A 23,611-nucleotide genomic window follows, 5' to 3' on the forward strand; every position below is an offset into this window, starting at 1 on the left:
TGTGCCCAAAACAAAAATAATGAGTTGGATTTATAAATGGAGTTAAGCTTGGTACCAAAGATATTGGCAGGAACTATAAATGGAATGAGTGGCTATAGTGCCATTGCCTACCTTTCTTTAAGTGCTGCTTACATCCAATTTTAGTTTGTTTTGAATTCAATAGACATATAAATCTTTCTTGTGAGTAGTGGAGATCACAACCCCCTGCAAAATGTTGTGCGTGGTGTGTGTGTGTTGGTTATGATGGTGAGTTTACATACACAAAATGTTGGAGAGAAGGGTACAATGAATTAATTGCAAAACATGAACAAAAGATACTAGGACAGTTTAGAAACACAAAATTTACGAGATAGCCACAAGCCAAGACCTCAAGATGACTCTACATTTGTGGTGAGCTTCTTGGCTTTTGCATCCAACTTTGATTGCATAGAGACTTTATGTAGCTTTTTTGGCTTCATGAAGGGTTGGACAATGGGCTCTTGGAGCTTCTTTCCATACTTCCTCTCACAAAATGGTTGTGCACGCTTGAGTGTGTTTCCAAAATTGTCCTCCATAGTGATGAAGCCCACATTAGCTTCATTGTCCATCTTTTTGTGTGCCTTCACCAGGTGTACATGACCTAAGGTCCACTTTAGTCCTTCACATGCCTCCTTTATGAGCACCTTGTCCTCTCCCACTAGGTCAATCAACTCCTCAAAAATATGCTGAAGTGGTTGCATGCTTGTGGCGTGTGTTGACGATTCCACCATACTAGGCTCCCCTTCCAAGACATTGCAATCCAGGACTTGATGCCTCATGACCATTGTCTGTACTTGTAAGTATGGCCATGTTTTGTCTCAGCATTGAGAACATGTTCAAACCGCTATTGTTACGAGAGTGGGCACCCTCCTGTTGTAGTGGTTAGCTGCAATTGGGATAGCTGGGCGTTGTAACATTTAATGGCCTAATAACTTGTGTGTAGCGGAAATGAGCATGAACATAGTGGGCATTTCATTAGAATAGATTCCTAATGAGAATTACAAGAGTGCTTGGGTGGAGAGAGCAACAAAAAGCATAACACCTAGTTAGATAGCATCGACAATACTTTCAAAAGACAGAGAAATTAAGCTAATGACAAGAGTTGAGGACCGGATTTGCATGGAGCCGGTCCCCCCTCCAAAAGGCTTTGTATTATGGTTTCTCCCATCAAGAGAGACATTGCACAATACAATTCTTTGTGTTCCTTCAAGACTAGTTAGTGCAATGAAGATGAAAGCTTCATGCACTAACTAGTCTTGAAAACACTTAGCAAACACAACATTAATTATCCCCGTTCTCAGACCCAAGACCTCACACACCTTCAAAGATGGTGAGAGCTAGCAGGGTATAAGAGTAGATTGAGAGAAAGAAGGAGTATCTTACGAGAAAGATATACATCTCCTCACATAATCACTTATATTAGCATATCTTAGCTTAGTAATTAGCATGGTAGAGGAGATGAGCATGCATTGAAGCTTGGCTCTTGGTTGGATTTGCATCCACATGCCAAGAGTGTGTTGATGTAGGCTTCTATCTCACAAGCTTGGAGTAGGTGATGAGCTCTCCATTAAATCTTGGGAAGAGATAGTCTTCTCTTTCTTCACACATGAGATTGTGTGAGTGTGTGTGTGAGAATGCCTTGCAAAATTCAGCCCCCTCTCTCTCTTGGGCAAGCCCCCTTGCTATTTGCTCTTGCTCCAGCCTCATTGGCCCTCCCCAAGTCAAGCCAATCACAATTAAGCAGCATAAGTGATAGCCTTTTGACATGTGTCCCCCTTTCCCCTTTTGTGAGAGCTTTAGGCAATTAAATAATTAAACTAAACTCTCATTGGACCCCTTTGCCTCCTGGCCAATAGGAATTAGGCAAGCCATTGGGCTCCTGAATGCTCATTGGACCCCTTGGGAGACTGCCCAATAGTCTTCTAGGAGACTTAATTCTCATTGGTTTCTTTTATTAAATGTTTTTAAATTAATTAAACTAGATTTACTCTAGCTTAATTCTCATTGGTCCACTTCAAGGGTCATCCAATAGAAACAGGGCACACCTTGTGGGCATCTAGCCTAGGGAGCTGACATGTGTCCCTCATTCCCTTTGTGTAAAGGGGAGCCTGTGTGTGTGTGTGTGGCTTTCTCTCTCATCCCCTAGAAGAAGGGCTCGCCCCCTCCCATGTAGGGATATGTGTTGACTTTGGAGAGCACACAAAGCATCCAATGCCCCCTAAGCTTTAACCCTTTGGACACAACCTTTGAATTTTGGAACCTTAGCATTTTGGAAGTCTTAATGGGCTGAACATTAGGGTCTTTTTAGCCCATTGTTTCACATGGCTCTTTTGAAGATGGCCCCCCCTTTGGATCCCTATTTTCCCTCCTTTGGATCCCTACTGTGGCCGGTCTGCTAGCTTAACCAATATTTTAGCCTTTTCTCCCCTGGCACTTCCCCACATTAAATGATCAGTTTAATATGAGAAAATCATTTAGGAGAATTAGATATTGATAATTATGACATTACCTCTCTCCTGAAATCATAGTCGTCCTCGACTATGGTGTAGAGAAGATAAAGCATATTCATGAGTCCTTTTCTTAGCGGGTAGAGGATTCCTATGTTACCCTACGACATCATTCCACAATGGATGACTAGTCCATTTGGCGCTTGAGAGCCTTAGGCTGCCGCAAGCATGTCTGCAAATTAATCCTATCAGTCTTCCATAATAGAGTGACAAGCTCTACTTGGTGTTTGGGAGACGTCGTCTCCGCAAACTTGATCTAAGCATGCATACTACTTCATTTTTGTGCACAATAAAGAAAAAGAAAGTCTTATAAGACAAAAACTTTGTTCATTTTTAACATTTTGTACATTTGCTTACTCATTGGGAAGCATTGTAAGCATTGACAAGGTTTAGGTTATCCTTTAATTGTATGCCTTGCATCCATCTAGCATCTTCAAAAGGATAATTCTTAAACTTAATAAGATATCGTCGGATAGTCTTACCGCCTCTTAGCACCTTGTCTTCATGTCGGAGAATGGACTCGGGCTGCAGCACCTCCTCTTGGTCCTCGATCTCTGGCGGGTCTTCAATAGTTGGTTCTTGAGGTGGCTCTCCTCTGTAAGGCTTTAATAGGCTCACATGGAAAGCATTGTGTATGAGCCAATGATTGGGCAACTTGAGTTGATAGGCCATCTCATTGATTGGCCTAAGAATCTGAAAGGGACCATAGTACCTTTTTGCTAGTTTAACATAGTACTTTTGGTGGCCCGTAGGATTCTTGCTCGTCTTGTGCCTTAATCGAGCCTTGGGAAACTTTAACAAGACCCAATCGTTTTCTTTAAAGGCTTGGGCTCTTCTGTGCTTGTCAGCAGCAGCCTTTTGCCTTTGCTGTGAGATAGAGATAGCATCCTTAATCTTTTGGAAAGATTCTTGTAGGTCTCTGCTATACTCATCTGTAGCGAAGATCTTCCCATGTACCTTAAGTAGCAAGGGACTTTTTGATCTTCCCTCAATTACCTCGAAAGGTGCTTTTTCCGTGGAAATATGTACAGTGTTATTGTAAGCATACTCCACTTAGGGTAAGTACTTCTCCCATTGGGATCTTTGATCGAGAATGGTTAGGTTAGCTATTTCACTTTGGCCATCCATTTGTGGATGATAGGCCGAAGAGAAGTTTAGCCTTGTCCCTAAATTCTCAAAGAGACCCTTCCAAAAATTAATGGTCATTCTAGGATCTCTATCCGACACTATGGACATTGGCAAGCCATGGTACTTGAAAATTTGTGAAATGAAGAGGGTTGCCATTTGATGGGCTTTGATAGTCTTTTTGACAGGTATGAAATGAGCTTGTTTATTGAACCTATCTACTATCGTCCATATTCCCGTATTCCCATGGATAGACTTAGGTAATCCAAAGATAAAATCCATGGATATGCTCTCCCATGGTGAATTAGGGATCGGCAAGGGTTGAAGCAATCCAAGTTGCTTCCCTCTATCAAATTTTGTCTTTTGGCATGCCACACATTTAGAAACATACTCTTGTATGTTCACTTTCATGGTAGGCCAATAGAAATATGTTTCAATTCCCTTTAAGGTAGACTGAATCCCTCTATGCCCCGCATAAGGTGGAGCATGAGATTCATACATTACTTTCTCACATAGTGAGTTAGTAATGCATAGTCTATTGCCATAGAGAAGATAACCATCTTGTAAAGTAAATGGTTCTTCTTTCTTCCCTAATGCAAGGGCTGAACTCATATCTCTAAAATCGGGATCAATAGCGTACTCATCTATCATAGAAGATAGATCATTGTGAGTTTCTATGGAAACCGCATTCACTCTCGGCCGTCTTGAGAGTGCATCACCTACTTGATTATGCTTGCTAGCAATGTGAGCAATATGAAAATGAAATTGCGAAAGGAAATTTTCCCACCTCATTTGTTTGTTGGAGAGCTTGGTCTGCGTCATGAAGTACTTAAGACTTTGGTGATCCGTTCGCAGAATGAAAGGAGTTCCCAATAAATAGTGCTTTCATGAATCTAAGGCATGTAGAACTGCAAGGAATTCCTTTTCATATATGCCTAGAGCTTGCTCAACAAGGTCGAGCCTTCGACTCTCATAGCCTATGGCATGCCCTTCTTGGAGTAAAACAGCTCCAAGGCAATCACCACAAGCATCACATTAGACCTCAAATGGTTTTGAGAGATCCGGTAGTGTAAGCATAGGTTGAGAGATAAGCTTTTCGAAAGCATTGTTCTCCTTAGCAGACCATGTATACCTAATGCTTTTCTTTGTTACATCATGTAATGGTCCCGCAATTTGTGAGAACTTTTCTATGAAGCGTCTATAGTATGCACACATACCTATAAAGCTTCTTAGTTCATGAAGATTCCTTGGTTTAGGCCATCCTTTTATTACCTCTAACTTTGATGGATCCATTTGGATGCCATCTTGAGAGATAATGTGACCTAAATACTGAATCTCTTGCAAGAAAAATTCACTTTTCTTTCGATTAACATAAAGTTTATTCTCTCTCAAAACTTGAAATATTACCTGGAGGTGTTGCTTGTGTTCGTCTAATGAATTAGAGTAGATGATAATATCATCAAAGAACACTCCAGTGAAGGTTCGATGAGGCCTGAACAGCTTTTCCATCAAGCGGTTGAATGTGGCTAGTGCATTGGTCAAGCCAAAAGGCATGACAATGTATTCGTAAAGACCAAATGTGGTGCGAAATGCGGTCTTTACAATGTCTTGATCAACTATCCTTATTTGATGATAGCCACTTTTTAGGTCAATCCTACTGAAGTAGGTCGATCCTTGTAGCTTATCAAATAGGTCTTCTACCCATGGAACGGGAAATCTATTCTTGATAGTGATCCTATTTAGTGCTCTATAGTCGACACACATACGATATGTGCCGTCTTTCTTTTGCACTAATAGCACCGGTGAGCAAAATGGAGATGAGCTAGGCCTAACCATGCCCTTCTCAACTAACTTATGCACTTGCCGCATAATCTCCTCTTGTTGAGCTTGAGAAACTCTATAAGGAGGTTTGTTAGGCCATTTCCTTAGCATCTATATACATGTCTTTTTCCCTGAACTTAAAGGAGATTCTCCTTTCAGGAAATTTAACATCGGCAGCCAGGCGTGGTGCCCCTAAGGTTATGGGTCATGCAAGAACTAATGAGCTTCACTCATTTGCAAAAGTAAAGTGGTTGTAAAAGAGGGGCCTCAATTTTTGGCACCTTAAACTCAAAGTAATATATTAAATACCAACTCCACAAGAGAGGTGCCGTGGAGTTTGGGGTTAGATTTAGGCCTTTCTCTTGCAGATTCTCTTCTTTACTCTCTTAAGCTATGGTTATTTTGTTGTGTACTCTCTAATATAGTCTCCATCTCTTACACATTTCTTACACTCTCTTACAAGTTTGTCTATGTCAATTCTATGTTTACTATGTGTGTGTGTGTGTGTGTGCGTGTGTCATAGTCTAGGTGAGTGTGTGTGCTTGGAAATTGGAAGAAGAGGTGGATAGTTTGATGGTGATGGCTTGAAAAGCTTAGGTTGAATATTCTAAGCGGTCGATCTCCCCCGTCTTCTCCCAACAGATCTACTCTTAACCTCATCGAAGATGCTATACCTGACGACAACGAAGTGGAAGTTAACTACGGTGAGGGATATGATCCTGATTATGATAACGATGACAACCCATCCTCAGGTACTTCTATATCTCCTCACACTTTGTTTAAAGTGCAAGGCACTGTTAAGGGTAAAAATGTCACCATTCTGCTAGATGATGGTAGTAGCCATGATTTCATTTCCACACGATTGGCACAGCAACTATCACTCTCTGAAATTTCATCACCTCATAAGGTCAAAACTGTTTTTAATAATCAACGTTTTAATTGTAAAACTCAAGTCACTGTTGAAGTTTCCATTGGTGAATTCACACAAGCACGTACATTTTTGGTAGCACCATTGCATGGTCTTGATATGATTTTGGGAATGCCATTTCGTCATGAATTTGACCGGTTGATTAATTATAAAACACGTACAATGTCTCTCACTCATAATAATAAAACTTTCTCCATCCAAGCAACACTGGCACAACAAAAATTTCCACTTCTCTCTCACACTCAAGCCAAACGAGCAATTCGAAAACAGGGGAAAACATATCTAGTATTGGTAAATCAAATTTCTGCTGAAACTAAAACTTCATGTCATTCCACACACGATGAATTTCTCTCACAATTTAAAGATTGTTTCATGCATGATCTGCCACCTGGAATTCTACCATCACGCCCAGAAGACCACAAAATTGACATCATACCGGGTAGTGAACCTCCTTGTAGAGCACCTTGTCGTGTAAATCCTACCGCACACAGGGAAATACAAACTCAAATCACTGATTTACTTGACCGAGGCCTAATCCAACCTAGTAGTTCACCATACGGAGCTCCAGTACTTCTTGTCAAGAAGAAAAATGGAACCTTTCGTATGTGTATCGACTACAGGGCTTTAAACAAAATCACCATTAAGAATAGGTTTCCAATTCCTAGAGTGGATGAACTATTAGACAAACTCAAAGGGGCACACATCTTTAGCAAAATTGACCTTAAATCATGATATCACCAAGTCAAAATGTTTGAACATGATGTCTACAAAACTGCTTTCAGAACACAAACTGGACACTATGAATTTCTTGTCATGCCATTTGGTTTGACAAATGCACCAGCTACATTCACACGCATGATGAATCAAATTTTCATTGACCATCAAGATTTTGTGATTGTTTTTTTTTAATGAAATTTTGGTATTCAGTAAATCTGAAGAAGAGCATAAACAGCATTTAACACGTGTATTTGATCTGCTTGCACAAAATCACTTGTATTTGAATCCTGAAAAGAGTTCATTTTTCTAATCTGAAATTGAATATTTGGGACATATTGTATCGGGTAAGGGAATACAAAGAAAATTGAAGCCATTCAATCCTGGCCTAGACCCAAAAACTTGCATGAGCTTCGATCTTTTATTGGTCTTTGTAGCTATTACAGGAAATTTGTTCGTAATTTTGCTTACAAAGCACATTATTTGACTCTCTTACTGAAGAAAAACACGCCTTATGAATGGACTGATTTGCAAGAAAGCTCATTCAATGCACTTAAACATGCTTTGACTAATGCACCTGTATTGCAATTGCCTGTTTGAAAGACCATTCTTTGTGGTAGTCACTGATGCTAGTGGGAAAGGTATCGGTGGAGTCCTTATGCAAGATAACCATCCAATTGCTTTCGTAAGTCGTAAATTCAAACCGTCTGAAACAAAGTTCAGTACTTATGATAAAGAGTTGACTGCTGTGGTACATGCTTTGAAAATCTGGAAACACTATGTAATGGGTACTGACTTGATCATTAAAACTGATCAACAAAGTATCAAATATTTACTTTCTCAGCCCTTAATAGATGATAGACATATTAAGTGGGCCGCTTTTATTCAAAGTTTTCAGCCCAACATTCAATACCAACCTGGTAAAGAAAACGTTGTAGCTGATGCTTTGAGTATAAGACCCTCACTTAATCATCTATCAACCATTACGGGAACTTCATTTGACACTATGCCTGACACTTATGTACATGATGATGACTTCAAAACGACATGGTTGCACATGCTTAATAATTCTGTACACACATTTCTCGAATACACTATTCAAGAAAATTTCCTTTATTTCAAACAAAAATTGTGTGTGACTAAACCCTTCCGTACCTTAATTATTGAAGAATTGCACAAACCACCTTATGCTGGACACAGAGAATTCGCTGCAACTTTTCAAAATTTATTTCGTGATTTGTATTGGCCTACTATGAGAATGGATGTTAAACAGTATGTGTCAACTTGTTTGATTTGTCAAAAAATCAAAGCAGCTATACAGGGAAGAATTTGGGACTTTTACACCCTCTCCCCATTCCTGAAAGACCTTGGGAACATATTTCCATGGATTTTGTTACTGGTTTCCCACTCTCTAAACAAGCGTACTTTGTTCCATGTAAGAAAACACTCACAGCACATCAAGCTGCACTTTTGTTTCTTAAGACTGTTTTTCCACATCATGGTTTGCCTAGAGTGATTATTTCTGATCGAGACTCAAAATTTTGTAGTGCTTTTTGGACTACTGTATTTGAAAATCTTGGCACTACACTTGACTTCACTTCTGCATTTCATCCTGAATCTAATGGTCAAACCGAAGTCACCAACCGTACTATTATTGACTTGTTAAAGGCTTATGTTTCTTCTCAACCTAAGAAATGGGATGAATACCTACATATTTTGCAATTTGCATACAACAACACCACTCACACTGCCACGGGTAAATCTCCATTTGAAACTGTATATGGTCACTCACTTCCTACTCCTGCTTCACGTCTTTCTAATGTTGTGCCTGCCGTTAATGATTTCACTATATTTAACACTCACAAGAACTTTACACCAAGCATGCTAACAAGCACCGCAAGGCACACCAATTCAAAGAAGGTGATCATGTTTTACTTCGCATTGAAAAACGAAGGATCAAAAGTGTTGATACTAATGTCTTTGTTAAGCTTGCTCCTCGTTTTTATGGACCTTTCAAAATTTCAGCTGTCATTAATGATGTTTCTTTTTGTTTAGACCTACCTGCACATTAGCACATTCAGAATGCCTTTCACATTAGTCTTTTACGCCCATTCCGAGGACCCCTACCTACACACCACATTTATGAAGACCCACCTTCACTTGTAGACCAAAAAGAGCAACTCATCCCTGACAAAATAGTTGACCATGAAACCACCACTACATGCACTGGAATGGTTTATAACCATTACCTTTTGACTTTCAAGGGCCACCCTAGAGAGGATGCCAAATGGATGCCTGAAAAGTTTTTTCGCAAATTTCCTGACCTTCTCCACACTTTCCATCACTGACGGGCCAGTTAATTTCTCTATTGAGCAACTGAGGACAGTTTCTATCCCTGGTGGGAGGGATGTTACGAGACTGGGCACCCTCCTATTGTAGTGGTTAGCTGCAATTGGGATAGCTGGGCGTAATGGTTAATTATGTGTTATCTATTTATTTTACTAATTGAGTTGATGATGATTTTGTAGAGTGGAATGCGGGGAGTTGATGGAGAGGCGACGGCAATTACTCTTGGCCATTTTATATTTGCACAGTATCTTAGAACATCATTTCAATAAGCCACTATGGCTCTGTAAATAGTTGTAGTGGGAACTCCCCTTATGGGTCATGCAAGAACTAATGAGCTTCACTCATTTGCAAAAGTAAAGTGGTTGTAAAAGAGGGGCCTCAATTTTTGGCACCTTAAACTCAAAGTAATATATTAAATACCAACTCCACAAGAGAGGTGCCGTGGAGTTTGGGGCTAGATTTAGGCCTTTCTCTTGCAGATTCTCTTCTCTACTCTCTTAAGCTATGGTTATTTTGTTGTGTACTCTCTAATCTAGTCTCCATCTCTTACACATCTCTTACACTCTCTTACAAGCTTGTGTATGTCAATTCTATGTTTACTGTGTGTGTGTGTGTGTGTGTGTGTGTGTGTCATAGTCTAGGTGAGTGTGTGTGCTTGGAAATTGGAAGAAGAGGTGGACAGTTTGATGGTGATGGCTTGAAAAGCTTATGTTGAATATTCTAAGCGGTCAATCTCCCCCCTCTTCTCCCAACAGCTATATATGAGCAAGCATTGTGGTATTAGTAATTAATGGGAATTGCCTTTCATAAGCATTACCTTGATTTGGTGCTTGCAAACATTTCCTTGTTCAGCCCACCAACAAGTACAACATGCCCAATCACAATCGGCATTGTACACCATGTGGAAATGCCCTTGTGCTAAAATGCTTTGCACCAATGCAACACCTAAAGAAGAATCCATATGCTTGACATATCCATTGGAATTCCTAATGCTCATTGGTAGGAGTTCTCAATGACATTCTCCATTGCATTGTTGCACTTGAAGCCATTTTCTTTCACTTTGTTGCATGAACCAATAAAAGGGTGGGCATGATGTTGTTAGATTGTGTAGAAGCCAATCATATTTGTGTGCCAATAATCTCTTTGATGAGACTAAAAACTTGTACTTGAGATGGTCGTGGTATGCCTCAATAGCACCATTTGTGTGTTGCGCTGCATGTGGGAAATTGCGTGTTGCACGTACCCGCATGCCTATCTACAAAATCATGAATCTTATGAGAGGGATATAATGACAATACACAAAAAAACAAATGAGAGGAAGTTTATTGTGTACCTATCTTTGACTCCCAATATGTTTTTAAAAACAAGATGAACTCCTCCTCTTCCTTGTACTTTAAGTAGGACTCTAACAAAAGCTTTGCATCCCCCTTTGTGGAATCCTCTGATAAGATAGACTAACCATACATATTCATAATCAATCCCAATGCACAAACCATACCTGCTCTTGTTGGCCAATCCTTCACCTTCTTGATGAGATGCCTTAGCCAACACCTCTTGACATGCCATAAACATAATAAAATATGTACATGGAATACAGTCCTGCAAAAAGCATGTACATATGTGAGACTTATAATGCAATTGTGGTCATTTACAATGATTGTGACAAAAAAGGTGAACATACCGTAAAGCACCAATTTTTGTTTCAGCATTGTCAACCATGAAATCTCTAGCTCCCAAGACTTAAAGTGATCTAACATATGGTTTCTAAAGCTTGTGAGCCATTACATGTCGTTTCAAATGGGCCCGAAGAAGTCAAGATCCATGCAAAGGGAACGCCGTTGTGATGACTATCAAAGACTAGTATAGTGTAGAGATAAAACTACAACACAAGAGTGCTTGTCAGTAGAATGCAGCAAACTACATAGTGAACTTGATTAAGCATATTATGAAAATGCCAATAACACCCACCTTGTACTTAACTGTTCTGAAGTTTGCATCCATTGCGAGAAGATTTCCATTTCCGTACTTGTAGCAAATATCTCTTTGCCATGTAGTTTGGATGCCTAGCATAAACTCCACATTGTGCATTGGATCTTGTGGTTGATATATGAATATGTTGAGCATATTTTCATTGCACCAACGTTGCACACTTTCGGCATCATTATCATGCATTTGATATTGCTCAATGGAGAGCTTGCTACCTATATTCATGATATCACGTATGCACAAGGAGTCATCCCTCACCAATGTGTAATTAGGATCCTTTTCCTTTTAAGTGTGTAGTGCTTGTATATGCTTCTCCATGACTTGTTGGGGAGAAAAGCCACGATAAAGCATACTTGATACCCATATTTTTTTGTGCAATGAAATCCAAGGGGATAACTTCGAAGATGCATCTGGATTAGAAGAACCATGACATACCTCGTTCGCCTTATTGGTGTGATAGGGATGGATGTAAGACATCACACCTACATCTGGCTCCTTAGCCAATCGCTTAACACTAAAATGGCACTGGCAACCTTTGAAGAGTAAGCCTTTAGTGAGTGGGGCATGCCTCTTCCTTGTAGTAACGGGCACTAAGCTTGACAAATCCCCAATGTGGTCTTCTCCTTCAACCTCACTCGGATGGTGTGGTGTTGTATCCGATGAGTATTTTGGGCCATATGCACACTAGAACCTAGAATCACACACCAAAAAATGCATTACATTTGCACACCAAAACCGCAACCAAATTGGGATTAAAACACTAGAGAAGAAAATTAAACTCACACTTTTCTCTCTATCCAAGTGTGGCTTGTGATGAGCTTGAGTTGTGAAAGCATACACCGATGGTGTGTGTATCTCTTTAAGGTCATTGGATAATTGGTGGATTTGGCCTCCCCAACAATGAAATCGCTCACATGCGACCACAGAATTCGTGCTTCATGGACAATCTTGTATCTAGATTGATCATTATGTATGTGCAACCACTGCAGTAAATATGAGTTAAAAATACCGGGGCTAGGAATTTGGAGATCCATGGTGTATCTTGGAAAATGGAAGCTACCTAATTAACTCCATCAACATGCATGAAGCAAAGTTCAAGGAAGAGACCCATTGTGTGCGTGTTTCTCTCTTCCATACTATCAACATAAGATTTCATGCAAGCATTATTTGGATGTGTGAGAATGCTCATAGATAAGAGATCCATTTTGTGTGTGTGTGTGTGTGTGTGTGTGTGTGTGTGTGTGTGTGTGTGTGTGTGTGTGTGTGTGTGTAGCTGTTAAGTCTTAATTAATAAGACATAATTAAACTTTTACATTCAAAACACAGTTGACCATGGAATCAAGGACTAGATATGTACGAAAACAACTTAGTATTAGAATTATTTAAGTACAATGTTTGTAGGAAAGAGATTCCCTTTCAGTATGTAGAAAGTAAAAGAACTTCCCAAGTCATCAGTGAGTGTCCCATCCAAAGTAGTGTAGCTTGCCAAAGTAAAGAAACCTTCGAAGATAAGATAGAGTCCTTACCTTCATCCATCCAAACAAGACAACAATTGAGTTAGCCTTGGATGTGTTTTACAGGTATCAATGGACCATACCAATTGTTATCCATGTCCATCTTAAAGAATATTTTTACTTTAAACAAGCTACGTCATTAGTAAAAAATTTATGTGTATAGTCTTAATTATTACTTCCAATCTAAGTGGCAGATTCCACCTTCTAATCAGAGTGGTATAATCCCCCAAGAATCCAAAAAACATGAGTTTTTTTTTTTAAATTATAATAGTGAGGCTCTATTGGTAATTAAAGCAAAGAAATTTCCTTCTAATTATAGAACTGATGTTCTAATGAAGTCCAATGTAATTTTAATCAAATTAGTCATCCACTAATTGCTAGCCAAAAGGTAGAGGCCTAGCTCATCCGAAACAAAAAAGATTGTGAATGTAAATGCCATACTGATCAGGTCGTTCAAAGTAATTCACGTAACATGTTCCGACCCATGAAAGCAACATAACCCAGTACATAGGTCCAAAAATGCAACAGTTTAGCATTACCTCCGTATGATAGGTTTTTCCAAGTACCAAAAAGGCGGTAGATATCATGCAATACAATACTACCAGCGGCTAGAATAGTAGTAAGAATCCATCCTTTTAAACAAGGCACATCATATAAAGAGCCATAGTTCGGTTTCTTTCCATATGCCAAGCCCAAAGTAACTGCCATATACTTACCTTCAGAAAGAGCAGAATAGTGATCTTATTACACCAACCATTAGCATCCCCTCTAAAAGAACGGAGGGTTATGCCCAGCCATGTTGTCAAATGTGCATGATGTCAATCTTTTCCCGCATAGTAACACAAGGTACCCAACGATTTGAATGCTACAAAGGCAAAGAATAACCACTTTTAATCGAGCAAACCAGTTAAAAAAGCCAAAAACTAGTTTAGACAGTAGTCGAAAAGACCTGCAGTGTAATGAGAACATGGAGTTACTCACGCTCGACACTCCAGAAGAAGCTTACATGTTTAATTATTCAAGGGTCGGGTCCCATTATATGGCATGTTATTAAGCAGTAAAAAGTGTCCTATCATATCAATGTGGGGGGGGGGGGGGGGGGGGGGGGGTGTGGGGGGGGGGGGTGGGGGGGGGGGGTGTGGGGGGGGTGGGGGGGGGGGGGTGGGGGGGGGGGTTGTGGTGGGGGTGGGGGGGGGGTTGGTGGGTGGGTGGGTGGGTGGGGGGGTGTGGTGGGGGGGGGGGGGGGGTGGGGTGGGGGGGGGTTTTGGGGGGGGTTGGGGGGGGGTGGGGGGGGGGGTGGGGGGGTGGGGGGCGTTGCGGGGGGGGGGGGGGGGGGGGTGTGGGTGGGGGGGTGGGGGGGGGGGGGGGTGGTGGGGGGGGGTGGGGGGGGGGGGGTGGGGGGGGGGGGGGCGATACTTTTTTATTAGCAAAAAGACCTCCTCCCAGGCAAGGAAAGGGCTAGAGGAAGAATAGCAAATTAAGTGTAGTAGGTAGATACATGAGCTAATAGCAGCTTTGTAGGGCCTATTGCTATTCTTTTTAATGAATTCAATGAGAGGCAGATTCAGGATATCCCTTTTCTAAACAAACCTAAGATCATACCCACCAACAGATGGGGTATGAAGGGATATAGAGAGGTTAAGAAATGACAAATGTGCAGAAAGCCCCATTGGGGTGGAGGTTTCAAGGAGAGAGGTAGGTTCCACTTTCAGGCAACGAGGGTAAATCAGACAAATTTCATTGGGGAATTCCCTATTGTTGATACTTAGTAAGTCATCCATGTACCTATAAGTATGTTTGAACTGTGGAAGTTTATTTTTGTAGGTTTCCATGGTCTTCAGACACCACTTGTATTCAAAGAAGGCAAGGTAAATATTACACATAAGCGGAGAGCATGAAAAACCCATGGGGATGCCAAGGCATTGGTTAAAGCAAAGGCCACCTGAAACAATAGTGCAGTTATTCAGCAGCCACGAGATGTAAGAGCAAAGCTTTGCTTCATTAAAGTGTAGGGGGTGCACGGAGTGAGATAAGTGAATCCACCTAGGTGTTTTGGAAAGAGAGATGTAAAAAAGCTTTTTCCTTTTAGCATTGGTAAAAGCCAAATTTATTACCTTGGCCAAAACAGTCTTAAGGCCAAGATCCCCATTCAGTGAAATATTTTCATAACATTGTGTGATGTGATCAGTAAAGATGTGGAAGATATATTGAGGAAGGTTAAGTGAAACCTCCGTAGAGTTTTTAGTCAGCGAGAAGGATTATACTGGACATTTAAGAAGTCCTGGAAGATTTTATGTTTAGTGGCACAAATGAGCTCAAATTCAGATAGAATAAGGTCAAGGCAAAGAGTAATATCCTTGGTGATATCAGTAAAGATACAATTGGAGGCATCAGATATCCACCTGAACCTATGTTTATGGATTTTATAAGTAGGAAAAAGCACTGGTAGCTTAGTGTTCAGCACTGAGTAACCAAGCAATCCTAAGTGTTTAGAAATTATATTGGAAATAGTTTGTGTATTATTAATATGACAGAACTCCTTACCAGATACCCGATTACGAGCGGCTTTCCAAGCCAGGTATTTGCAAATAATAGTGGGACAGTTAGAGCTTTTGTCAAGCTCGACAACAAACCATTTATCAGAGATTCTTCGAAAATCAAGAGTTAGCTGAGAAGTAAGCAAAGAGTCTTCAGATGATAACCAATTATTAGGAAGTTGTGAAATTTTACGAAGGAAGCATTCCTTCACTACTTCCCTTAAGTCCGGAAGGATCGTCATCTCCAGTCGGAGAGCACTGACAAGGTCAGTGAGACATCTTAGTATAGTTGATAAGGCAAGATAAGGGTTTTTTGGAAAGTTAGGTATATGATTGAGCCCTTTGGCCAAAATTCTATGTATTTTAGTATTTTCAATAATGCTAAGATCGCAAGTGCAAACATGGTTACCAAAATCCTCAAAATTTTTGCAAAATGTGGTAAATTGAACACATGTACAATGAGGGACAGAGTCCTGCCGAAGAAAGTCATTATTATAGATCAACCTTTTTATCGGATGATGATATTTCCATCCTATGAGTATATTGTTGAGTAGCTTGTGATTACCAAAAAATAAATCAAAGCACTCACAAAAAGATTTTTAGGTTGAATCCAATCGAGGAGTACATTGTGAAAGAGAGAGTGTATGTAGATGAAACCATATTCTAGATCCTCTTTGTTGAGAGTTCTTCTTCCGCAAGGGCTTGTAGCAACCTACAATACACCCAAGGGTTGAAATTCAGGGAAGTTCCTGATGGGAGGAGGTCTACCTCTCCCTCTTGTAAAGCTACGAACTTTTCCTCGGTTGGAGGATGAACTAGGTGTAAGAAGGAAGTGAAGGAGTTGGGAGTGATCAAAGAGTTAGCCCATTTGAGAGCAGGGGAGTCATCCTCATCAATACAAAGTTTAAGAAGACTAGTGATGAGCTTAACACCTTTAAAGTTAGCATAAGTTGTTAAGTATAGGCCAGGTTCATAGCTTTTAACTCCTTCCAGATATCATGCATAAGTCCACAAAAGATATTGAAGGCAATCTGTGCAATTACAATCTGCTTAGCCTGGCCACCTAACCAGGGGCAAATGAGGGAAAGATGAAAGTCCACAGGTTTCTCCGGGAAAAGTAGGTCCAACCAGATGGCATGATCAAACCACATGATGCTGGATTCACAAGAGGCTTTAGGGTCAAAAAATCTGCAAACACATTTCACATAAGGACGAAAGACATACCAGATGGAATCTGTGTAAAAATCAGGGTTACTCTTTGCAAATTCCTTGTTTCCTTTGGTACGGATGTACAGGCCTGTATTTGAGGGGCACTTGGAGTGGTCGATGAGATTGAGGTTGAAGGGTGCTTTGATGAGCTCACCTTTATCCAAGAATTTCCCACCTTTAAGAATCTTGAGTCTGAAATCTTCCATAGTAGAGGCAGGGAGGTTGGCAAGGTAAACCTAAGTCTCACTTAAATTAGGAGCTAAGAAAGCTTTGTTAGGCAGAACCCAAAGCTGATGGTCAACCCCGAGGGATTCAATTTCAATTTGTCTCACGGGCAAGACAAGAAAATTAGAGATTTTGGGCACAATTTCAAGGAGGTTTGAGTCATTGAGAGAGCAAAGATTACTCTGAAATTCCTTAACAGCTTCAAGGGTTGCACTATCTCGACAGAAGATACCACCAGTTTGAGGAATAGAAGGGGTGGCTGGTGCGCAGACAAAAGAGGGATTAAGCCCACATAACTTTCTAAGGAAGTTAGACAGATCTGCACCAGAGGAGGAGAACAAAGCAAGCTCTTGTTGATGCTATGAGGATAAAAGAGGAAGCTAGGCAATATATTGGGAAATTAAATTTACTCCTTCCATGGAGTCTTTGTCCAAAGTTGCTAAAATCTTAACCCAGTCATTAAACGACAGCATGTGTAAGAGTAATAATTTTTTGTCAGAGGTAAGTTTCAAATCATAAATTAGTTGTGAAGCATCCAAGCTGCTAATACATCTGAGAACAAGAGAAGAGGCCACTGAGAGGGGCTCCGAGGTCAATTCCAATCCTTTTGAGAGAGTAAGAGTCTGCAAAAACAGTGAGGTGAGGTTCACTTATATTTGCCATAGTAGGTAATACAATATTTGGCCTTCCTAGAGAGGAAAGGTCTAGTTATAACTGCCAAGTCATTCTTTGGTTTACGGTCCTTAAGGTAAAGCTTAATCTGTTCAAGAATCTTTCCATGATTTTCACGGTTGTGATTAGTGCTCATGGGAACCATCATTCTATAAGGTGAGCAGTCCTGAAAAGGGAACAGAGTCAACATAAATAGAAGTATAACACAGTAATTGTAATATTTTTTACCTTCAACCAGCAAAGTCAAAGACTATAGTAGCCGTGAGCAGGGAACCAGAAAAAGAGTCTAAAAGGGACCACCTAACAACAGTCAACCACAAACTGTGGGTCCAATTTAGAACTCAATCTTGAAGAGAATTTCCAAAGCCAACATCCCGGTTCCCCTCAAAAAAAACTTATGTATAGGATGTGTGTGTAGATGTTAAATCTTAATGAATAAGACATTATTGAACCTTTACATTCAAAAGACAACTAGCCATGGAATCAAGGACTAGATATGTACAAAAACAACTCAGTATTAGAATTGTTTAAGTACAATGTTTGTAGGAAAGAGATCCCCTTTCAGTATGCAGAAAGTAAAAGAACTTCCCAAGTCATCAGTGAGTGTTCCATCCAAAGTAGGGTAGCTTGCCAAAGTAAAGAAACCTTCAAAGATAAGATAGAGTCCTTACCTGCATCCATCGAAACAAGACAACAATTCAGTTAGCCTTGGATGTGTTTTACAAGTATCAATGGACCATACCAGTTGTTATCCATGTCCATCTTAAAGAATTTTTTTACTTTAAACAACCTAGGACATTAGTAAAACTTTTATGTTTATATTCTTAATTATTACTTCCAATCTAAGTGGCAGATTCCACCTTCTAATCAGAGTGGTATAATACCCCAAGAATCCAAACAACATGAGTTTTTAAAAAAGAATTATAATAGTGAGGTTCTATTGGTAATTAAAGCAAAGAAATTTCCTTCTAATTATAGAATTGATGTTGTAATGAAGTCCAATGTAATTTTAATCAAATTAGTTATCCACTAATGGCTAGCCAAAAGGTAGAGGCCTAGCTCGTCCAAAACAAAAAAGATTGTGAATGTAAATGCCACACTGATTAGGTCGTTCAAAGTAAGTCATGTAACATGTTCCGACGCATGAAAGCAACATAACCCAGTACATAGGTCCAAAAAATGCAACAGTTTAGCATTACCTCCATACGATAGGTTTTTCCAAGTACCAAAAAGGCGGTAGATATCATGCAATACAATACTACCAACGGCTAGAATAGTAGTAAGAATCCATCCTTTAAACGAGGCACATCATATAAAGAGCCATAGTTTGGTTTCTTTCCATATGCCAAGCCTGAAGTAACTGCCATATAGTTACCTTCAGAAAGAGAAGAATAGTGATCTTATTACACCAACCATTAGCATCCCCTCAAAAAAAAAGGAGGGTTATGCCCATCCATGTTGTCAAATGTACATGATGTCAATCTTTTCCCGCATAGTAACACAAGGTACCCAACGTTTTGAATGCTACAAAGGCAAATAATAACCTCTTTTAATCGAGAAAACCAGTTTAAAGCCGTAAACTAGTTTAGGCAGTAGTCGAAAAGACCTGCAGCAGCTTGAAAAAAGCCTAAAAAATACATAGTAGAGAGATGCTTGTGTTGCACGCAGTCTCATTCCAGAAAACCAGTAGGCAGAAACCCCTCGATTGTAATCCAATGGTGGATATCAACTACTTTTAGCAACCAAATCCCATGCTAAGTACCGTCATACCATAAATGTTCAAGAGCAATAAGTATAGTGTACAAGAGCCCTGGTGTAGCAAACTGTCAAAAAAACCAGTCACGTCTGCAAGCATAAAAACAAAAACCCCACAAAGCTTCTGATGAACCCATTCCTAATCATGCTAATCAAAAAAATGGTAAGGTACTACTAACTACTTAGATTTTTAAATAGAGTCGGCAGTAAGGCAAGTAAAGGCCAGAGAAAGCACCTGAGAAGTTTGAGTAGCGAGCTCCATAGCTCAATCCGTGAAGCAAGCAGTAACAACACACAACAAAACAAATCAAAGGCTAAGTGAGGGGTAAGGTGCGCCCTCACCTTGTTTAAATAGGCTGAACTGCACGTGTTTTGAGCTTGAGTAATGAGTGAACCAAGCCGCCCTCCATTGTGTGAAATCATCAAGCGGCACGCAGATACCCTCATGAGAGGAGATCCATAGCCAGAGAGAAGAAGAGGCTGCCTTCTCAGTATAATGAGAACAGGGAGTTACTCATTCTTGACACTCCAGAAGAAGCTTACACGTTTAATTATTCAAGGGCCGGGTCCGATTATATGGCATGCTATTAAGCAGTAAAAAGTGAGATCAATGTGGGGGGGCGGCGGGTGGATGTGTGGGGGGGGGGTGTGTGGAAGGGAAAAAATAAATAAATTGTACTCAGAATACATATAGTACCATAGTGTGTGTGTGTGTGTGTGTGTGTGTGTGTGTGTGTGTGTGTGTGTGTGTGTGTGTGTGTGTGTGTGTGTGTGTGTGTGGAGGGGCAATTTGAGAATGTATAATATATATGTTTTTCCTTTAAATCACCTACCTTATAAGGAGTTCACAAGCGTGTGTGAGTGTCAGTAAGTCTTTTAAGCAAACTCCACTTGGACCCTTGAAGTTTAAATGAAAGGGTTGGAAGCTTTCTAAATTTAAATGCATAGCTTGGATGCTTCTAAAGGCAGCGCCTGAGGAGCATTAAAATTGAAGAGAGAGAGAGGGGACACATTCATTAAAATTCAAGGAAGAGAGAGAGAGAGGAGGCGTGATGGGCCCATTGTAAAATGGCCAAGGTAAAGAATGCGTGCGATGAAAATTGTGCGTGTGCATTGCCTCGGTTGCGTTGACCTAAACCACTTTCCTCCTGCTGACTCGGATGCACAGTCTGATATTTATCAGCAGCCAAGTGGGAATGGTGAAGGAAATACTTGATAAGCATGTGACCAAGATAGAGGCAAGCGGGGGCAAAGGAGGACACAAGGCATGGGAGGCAATGCATGTTCAGGACCACCTGTATGCCTGAGGGATGACCTAGAAGAAAGCAGGGGGCATTCGGCACAGAGGAAGAAGCAATATGTGTTTTCCTCAATTGTGAGGCACTCTGCCTCCTTGTCCTTGTTGGCCATGCACAGCAAGCCACACTCTCTCTCTCCGCCCTTGCTAGCCATGCACAGGGAGTCTATCTCTCTCTCTCTCTTCTCTCTCTCTCTCTCTCTCTCTCTCTCTCTCGATGCACATCATGAGCCTGTCAGGGGTGGGGGAGGAGGCATAGAGGGTAGACAAACAAGTGGCAGGAACAGGGGGTTGCAATCAATAACATGGGAGCCACAATATTGGCATCTACATAGATCCCATGTATTGTAAATCTTGACAAAGATGGAGAAAAAAAATTTCCTCTAGAGTGGAGGGTGGTTGGACCTTCCCAAACTTTTAGCTAGTCAATAGGATGCCTACAATGGATTTGTGCATCGATTATGCACTACTCTAGTAATTGGAGTGCATAAGCAACTAGAAAGTGGTGTTTTAGTTGAGAGGGCCTTCTTGTTTAGACATGCTTTGAGAATATGCACTAAAAAGCAAACGCAAGGTAGGGAGACTTCTCATGTGATGATGAGGAGTCACTTCCACTCTTCTTGTGTTTGTACACTACTATAAGTATTGCAGCTCATCTCATGCCACAACAAGTGTTGCTACACCTAGAACCACTACCAACCAAGACAAACCTTTGGTCCTTCTTGATACATACCCCATCAAAAGAAGGAACATCGCCTCCATTATCCACACACAAAGAGAGAGAGAGAGAGAGAGAGAGAGAGAGAGAGAGAGAGAAGGACCATCACCTATACACTCCTCAAAATTGTGCACAAAAGGAGTTATTTGTTTTTTAGGCAAATCGAGATTTAAAAATAAGTAAATTTAAGCTCATTTGGTAGTGTTGTATATCCTCAAATCCCACTTGAAGTGATCAATCTTTGGGGAGGAACAACAGCGTTCATGGTGCATCTTAGCATTTCCCTTTTGTGTGTCTTATGAAGATTGCTTTTATATCTTTGATTTGTTCTAGGAGCATCTTGACTTCAGGTTGTGAATACTAATTTTATATCTTTGAGTTGTTTTAGAAGCATCTTGATGGGATGGGATGGTCCTAGCTAGGGTGGATGAAAGATAAACATCGTGCATACAAGTGAGTGTGTGTAGGGTAGATTATTACTCAAGCAACTTAGGCTCCAAGATTAATTAACTTGGACTCATAAACACAATCTTGAGTTGTTGCTAAGCCATCACAAGCTCACCATAAACAAGACAAATGTAATGCAAAGTAGATTTGGTTTATTCATTCATGAAATGAACTTTAAGTAGCTCTATAGCCTTGCACCAATACATGTGGGATAAATCCACCTTTTACCTCGACTCATACTCTAGTAGTCTAGTGCAAAGCTCACACCAATACCCCTTGATGGGAATGGGATCGTCCTAGCTAGGGTGGATGAAAGATAAACATTGTGCATACAAGTGAGTGTGTGTAGGCTATGTTATTACTCAAGCTATGTTATTACTCAAGCAAATTAGGTTCCAAGATTAATTAACTTGGACTTATAAATACAATCTTGAGTTGTTGTTAATCCATCACAAGCTCACCATAAACAAGAGAGACGTAATGCAAAATAGACTTGGTTTATTCATTCATGAAATGAGCTTTAAGTAGCTCTACAACCTTGCACCAACACATGTGGGATAATTCCACATTTTCCCAGAGCTTTAAGTAGCTCTACAACCTTGCACCATGGGATAATTCCACATTTTCCCTCCTTATTCATTCATGAAATGAGCTTTAAGTAGCTCTACAACCTTGCACCAATACATGTGGGATAAGTCCACATTTTCCCTCCTTGACTCATACTCTAGTACTCTAGTACAAAGCTCACACCTACAATCCTCCCTTTGAGGTCTGGACTAGGAAGAATACAATGAAGGTTCTTTTTACACTAAGGATGACACATGGTATCCACACAGGATGACATTAAAAGAGGAATCCTCCCCTTGAACTTTGGGCTACAACTTGATGAAGAACGACAACACTCCAATCCAGAAGCGTAGACAACAAACATCCCCAATCCAGGAGACAAATAGCATAACACTTCAATCTAGGAGTCACACTCCTCTAATCCATTAGGAGAAATATGAACCTTGCATGGGCCTTGTAAGGAATCCTAATTTTTAGGGATTAAGGCTAATGTTGTGTGGGGTTAAGGGGGCAAGGGCATTGGAAGAAGGTAGTTTTGAGTAGGCTTTTCTAGCCTTCTTTTTAGACAAATGTAGGATGTGGACCTAAGGGGTTACTTTCTCTCTTTAGCTTTTTTTAAAGTGAAGGAAGCATAGGGGTGTGACCACATCAGCAAAAACGTGGGTCACTAATTTTTTACTTAAAACTCCCTCCCAACATATATATATATCCAATATCATTTTTTGACCCATTTTTTAACTCACAAGCTTAGAAAGTCCATTTTTTCAAAAATCTTTTCCCCCAAAAAGGTAAAAACACTTTGTTCTCTCCTCCTCCTCCCTCCTCCTTCCTCTCTCCCTCTCCTCTCCCTCCCTGCCCCTACCTTCCTCCTCCTTCCCAATCTCTCCCTCCCTCCCCCCTTCTTCTCTCCTCCCATCTTCCTCAATCTCCCTACCCCTCTCCCTATATCTTTTCATCATTTGCTTTCTCACGCAACAGCTTCCATGGTGCTCATGGACATCAAAAATTGTTTGCTTCCAACACCACGTACTCCGCACACCAAAAGCATACATATTCGCTTACCCACGGCGTTTGCACCAAAGACCACTAGTGAGGGTGATCAAATGTCATCACAGGAACGTCGCACCGCTTGTGAGACCAATGTTGACATTTGGGTGGATGGCCATTTGTACCCTTACGATCCTATAAGCCGTTTCCATCCATCCTTTAATAGCCTTTCGAC

General features: G+C 40.6%; 1 pseudogene; it reads right to left on the reverse strand.

Annotated features, from left to right (window-relative positions):
- Window positions 1–368: 368 nt before the first annotated feature.
- LOC147441744 (uncharacterized) lies at window positions 369–15,741 on the reverse strand (annotated as a pseudogene).
- Window positions 15,742–23,611: the final 7,870 nt, after the last annotated feature.

Source organism: Adiantum capillus-veneris, chromosome 15, assembly GCF_014529385.1.
Source record: "Adiantum capillus-veneris isolate H3 chromosome 15, ASM1452938v2, whole genome shotgun sequence".
Taxonomy (NCBI): Eukaryota; Viridiplantae; Streptophyta; class Polypodiopsida; order Polypodiales; family Pteridaceae; genus Adiantum; species Adiantum capillus-veneris.